This window comes from Hordeum vulgare, chromosome 7H (genome assembly GCF_904849725.1).
Source record: "Hordeum vulgare subsp. vulgare chromosome 7H, MorexV3_pseudomolecules_assembly, whole genome shotgun sequence".
NCBI classification, from domain to species: Eukaryota; Viridiplantae; Streptophyta; class Magnoliopsida; order Poales; family Poaceae; genus Hordeum; species Hordeum vulgare.
Window position 1 is genome coordinate 551803866 of NC_058524.1, and position 6045 is coordinate 551809910.

Below are 6045 nucleotides of genomic sequence, written 5' to 3' on the forward strand. Positions count from 1 at the left end.
AAGGGTCTCCAGATGAGATCTCACGGAAACGGAAGCTTGCGGCGACGGAAAAGTGTTTTCGTGGATGCCCTCATTTTTTCTGTGATTTTTGGGAATTTATAGCCCAAATAGCTAGGGCAGGGGAGCACCAGAGAGGCCACAAGCCTGGTTGCCACGGCCCCCCTGGCCGCGGCAACAGGGCTTGTGGGCTCCCTGTGGCCCCCCTGCCTTGGCCCTCACGTCCCCCGATCTTCTTCTGTTCTGGAAAAAATTATTTCGGGGATTTTATTCCGTTTGGACTCCGTTCCAAAATCAGATCTGAAGAGTCAAAAACACAAAAAAAACAGGAACTGACACTTGGCACTGATTTAATAAGTTAGTCCCAAAAAATATATAAAAGGTATATAAAACATCCAAAGTTGACAAGATAACAGCGTGAAACCATCAAAAATTATAGATACGTTTGAGACGTATCAATCGACGGTAGCATTATGAGGTGATCTCTCACTAAAATTTCAAGACGAAATTGTGTTCTCCCTGACTGTGCACCGTTGCTACAGTTCGTCGTTTCGAGACACCACGTGATGATCGGGTGTGATAGACTCAACGTTCACATACAACGGCTGCAAAACAGTTGCACACGCGGAACACTCGGGTTAAGCTTGACAAGCCTAGCATGTGCAGACATGGCCTCAGAACACATGAGACCGAAAGGTCGATCATGAATGACATAGTTGATATGATTAGCATAGGGATGCTTACCACTGAAACTATCCTCAACTCATGTTATGATCGGACTTGAGCTAGTGGAATTGGCTCATGAATCACTCAAATGACTAGAGAGACGTACTTTTTGAGTGGGAGTTTAGCAAGTAATTTGATTAAGTTGAACTCTAATTATCTTGAACATAGTATAAGTCCACTTTGAATATATTTGTGTTGTAGATCAATGGCTCACGCGAGAGTCACCCTGAATTTTAATACGTTCCTAGAGAAAGCTAAGTTGAAAGATGATGGAAGCAACTTTGTAGATTGGGCTCGTAATCTTAAGTTGCTCCTGCAAGCTCGAAAGAAGGATTATGTCCTTAATGTTGCGCTAGGAGATGAACCACCCGCTACGGCTGACCAAGATATTAAGAACGCTTGGTTAACACATAGGGAGGACTACTCAGTAGTTCAATGTGTAGTCTTGTATGGCTTAGAGCCGGGACTTCAACGTTTCTTTGAGCGTCATGGAGCATATGAGATGTTCCAGGAGTTGAAGTTTATCTTTCAGAAGAACGCCTGGATCAAGAGGTATGAGACCTCTGATAAATTCTATGCTTGCAAGATGGAGGAGAATTCGTGTGTCAGTGAACATGTGCTCAAAATGTCTGGGTACTCAAACCGTCTAGCTGAGCTAGGGATTGAACTCCCGCAAGAGGCTATCACTGACAGAATCCTTCAATCACTGCTACCAAGCTATAAGGGCTTCATGTTGAACTATAACATGCAAGGGATGAACAAGTCACCCGACAAGTTATTCGCGATGCTGAAAGTCGCAGAGTCAGAACTCTGTAAAGAGCATCAAGTGTTGATGGTGAATAAGACCACTAGTTTCAAGAGAAACGGCAAAGGAAAGAAGGGTAATTCGAAGAAGAGTGGCAAACCTATTGTCAATCCGACGAACAAACCCAAAGGTGGACCTAAGCCTGAAACGGAGTGCTATTATTGCAAGGGTATGGGTCACTGGAAGTGCAACTGCCCCAAGTATCTGGCTGATCAGAAGGCGGCCAAAGAAAAATCAGGTATATTCGATATACATGTTATTGATGTGTACTTAACCAGCTCTTGTAGTGGTGCCTGGGTATTCGATACCGGTTCTTTTGCTCATATTTGCAACTCGAAACAGGAACTGCGGAATAGGCGAAGGCTGGCGAAGGATGAAGTGACGATGCGCGTGGGAAATGGTTCCAAGGTTGATGCAATCATCGTCGGCACAGTTTCACTTCAATTACCATCAGGATTAGTTATGAACTTAAATAATTGTTATTTAGTGCCTGCGTTAAGCATGAACATTATATCTGGATCTTGTTTATTGCGAGACGGTTACTCGTTTAAGTCAGAGAATAATGGTTGTTCTATTTCTATGAGTAATATCTTTTATGGTCATGCACCCAATGTGAGAGGATTGTTCATATTGAATCTTGATAGTGATAATACACATATACATAACATTGAGACCAAAAGAGTTAGAGTTAACAATGATAGCGCCATGTTTTTATGGCACTGCCGCTTAGGTCATATTGGTGTAAAGCGCGTGAAGAAACTCCATACCGATGGACTTTTGGAGTCACTTGACTTTGATTCACTTGACACGTGCGAACCATGCCTCATGGGCAAGATGACTAAAACTCCGTTCTCCGGAACAATGGAGCGTGCAAGTGACTTGTTGGAAATCATACATACCGATGTGTGTGGTCCGATGAGTGTGGAGGCACGCGGCGGATATCGTTATTTTCTCACCTTCATTGACGATTTGAGTAGATATGGTTATGTCTACTTGATGAAACACAAGTCTGAAACATTTGAAAAGTTCAAGCAATTTCAGAGTGAAGTTGAAAATCATCGTAACAAGAAGATCAAGTTCCTACGATCTGATCGTGGGGATGAATATCTGAGTTTCGAGTTTGGTACTCACTTAAGACAATGTGGAATTGTTTCACAGTTGACACCGCCTGGAACACCACAGCGTAATGGTGTGTCCGAACGTTGTAATCGTACTTCATTAGAGATGGTGCGATCTATGATGTCTCTTACCGATCTGCCGTTATCGTTTTGGGGTTATGCATTAGAAACAGTTGCATTCACTTTAAATAGGGCACCATCAAAATACATTGAGACGACACCATACAAATTGTTGTATGGCAAAAGACCAAAGTTGTCGTTTCTTAAAGTTTGGGGATGTGATGCTTATGTCAAAAAGCTTCAGCCTGAAAAGCTGGAACCCAAAGCGGAAAAGTGCGTCTTCATAGGTTACCCAAAAGAGATAGTCGCGTACACCTTCTATCTCAAATCCGAGGGCAAAGTGTTTGTTGCTAAGAACGGAGCTTTTCTCGAGAAGGGGTTTCTCTCGAGAGAATTGAGTGGGAGGAAGATAGAACTTGATGAGGTTGTCGAACCTCTCATCCCTCTGGATGGTGGCGCAGGGCAAGGGGAAACCCCTGTCGTTGCGATGCCGGTTGAGGAGGAAGTTAATGATGATGATCATGAAACTCCGGATCAAGTTCCCGTTGAACCTCGCAGGTCGACGAGATCGTGTACTACTCCAAAGTGGTACGGTAATCCCGTCTTATCAATTATGTTGTTGGACAACAGTGAGCCTGCGAATTATGAAGAAGCAATGGTGGGCCCGGATTCCAACAAATGGCTGGAGGCCATGAAGTCCGAGATAGGATCTATGTATGAAAACAAAGTGTGGACTTTGGAAGTACTACCTGAAGGCTGCAAGGCTATTCAGAACAAATGGATCTTTAAGAAGACGGACGCTGACGGTAATGTGACCGTTCATAAAGCTCGACTTGTGGCAAAGGGTTTTTCATAAGTTCAAGGAGTTGACTACGATGAGACGTTCTCACCCGTAGCGATGCTTAAGTCCGTCAGAATCATGTTAGCAATAGGTGCATTTTTCGATTATGAAATCTGGCAGATGGATGTCAAAACGGCGTTCCTTAACGGTTTCCTTAAGGAAGAGTTGTATATGATGCAACCCGAAGGTTTTGTCGATCCTAAAAATTCTAACAAAGTGTGCAAGCTCCAGTGGTCCATTTATGGACTGGTGCAAGCATCTCGGAGTTGGAATAAACGCTTTGATGAGGTGAACAAAGCATTTGGGTTTATACAAGTGGTTGGAGAATCTTCTATTTACAAGAAAGTGAGTGGGAGCTCTGTGGCGTTTTTGATATTATATGTGGATGACATATTGCTGATTGGAAACAACGTGGAGTTTTTGGAGAGCATAAAGGATTACTGGAATAAACGTTTCTCTATGAAGGACCTAGGAGAAGCTGCTTACATTCTAGGCATAAAGATCTATAGGGATAGATCAAAACGTCCGATAGGACTTTCACAAAGCACATACCTTGATAAGGTTTTGAAGAGGTTCAAAATGGAATAGTCCAAGAAGGGGTTCTTGCCAGTTTTACAAGGTACGAGATTGAGTAAGACTCAGTGCCCAGCAACTGATAAAGATAAAGAGCATATGAGCACCGTCCCCTATGCTTCAGCCATAGGTTCTATCATGTATGCAATGATGTGCACTAGACCGGACGTTAGCCTGGCCATAAGTATGGCAGACAGGTTCCAGAGTAATACAGGAGTGGATCACTGCACGGCGGTCAAGAATATCCTGAAGTACCTGAAAAGGACTAAGGAGATGTTTCTCGTGTATGGAGGTGACAAAGAGCTCGCCGTAAAAGGTTACATCGATGCAAGCTTTGACACAGATTCGGATGACTCTAAGTGGCAGACCGGATACATATTTATTCTTAATGGGGGTGCGGTAAGCTGGTGCAGTTCCAAGCAAAGCGTCGTAGCTGATTCTACATGTGAAGTGGAGTACATGGCTGCCTCGGAGGCAGCTAAGGAGGGTGTCTGGATGAAGTAGTTCATGACGGATCTTGGAGTGGTGCCGAGCGCACTGAATCCAATAACCCTGTTTTGTGACAACACGGGTGCCATTGCCTTAGCAAAGGATCCACAGTTTCACAAGAAGACCACACACATCAAACGACGCTTCAACCTCATCCGCAACTACGTCGAAGGGGAGGACGTAAATATATGCAAAGTGCACATGGATCTGAATGTGGCTGACCCGCTGACTAAACCTCTTCCACGGGCAAAGCATGATCAACACCAGAACTGTATGAGTGTTAGATTTATTACAATGTAATTCACATGGTGATGTGAGGGCTAGATTATTGACTCTAGTGCAAGTGGGAGACTGTTGGAATTATGCCCTAGAGGCAATGATAAATAAGTTGTTATTATAATTGTGGACTTTGGAAGTACTACCTGAGGGCCGCAAGGCTATTCAGAACAAATGGATCTTTAAGAAGAAGACGGACGCTGACGGCAATGTGACCGTTTATATAGCTCGACTTGTGGCAAAAGGTTTTTCACAAGTTCAAGGAGTTGACTACGATGAGACATTCTCACCCGTAGCGATGCTTAAGTCCGTCAGAATCATGTTAGAAATAGCTGCATTTTTCGATTATGAAATCTGGCAGATGGATGTCAAAACGGCGTTCCTTAACGGTTTCCTTAAGGAAGAGTTGTATATGATGCAACCCGAAGGTTTTGTCGATCCTAAGAATGCTAACAAGGTGTGCAAGCTCCAGCGATCCATTTATGGACTGGTGCAAGCATCTCGGAGTTGGAACAAACGCTTTGATGAGGTGATCAAAGCATTTGGGTTTATACAAGTGGTTGGAGAATCTTGTATTTACAATAAAGTGAGTGGGAGCTCTGTGGCGTTTCTAATATTATATGTGGATGGCATATTGCTGATTGGAAACAGCGTAGAGTTTTTGGAGAGCATAAAAGATTACTTGAATAAAAGTTTCTTTATGAAGTACCTAGGAGAAGCTGCTTACATTCTAGGCATTAAGATCTACACGGATAGATCGAAACGCCTGATAGGACTTTCACAAAGCACATACCTTGATAAAGTTTTGAAAAGGTTCAAAATGGAATAGTCCAAGAAAGGGTTCTTGCGAGTTTTACAATGTACGAGATTGAGTAAGACTCAGTGCCCAGCAACTGATAAATATAGAGAGCATATGAGCACCGTCCCCTATGCTTCAGCCATAGGATCTATCATGTATGCAATGCTGTGCACTAGACCGGACGTTAGCTTGGCCATAAGTATGGCAGGCAGGTTCCAGAGTAATCCAGGAGTGGATCACTGGACGGCGGTCAAGAATATCCTGAAGTACCTGAAAAGGACTAAGGAGATGTTTCTCGTGTATGGAGGTGACGAAGAGCTCGCCGTAAAGGGTTACGTCGATGCAAGCTTTGACACAGATC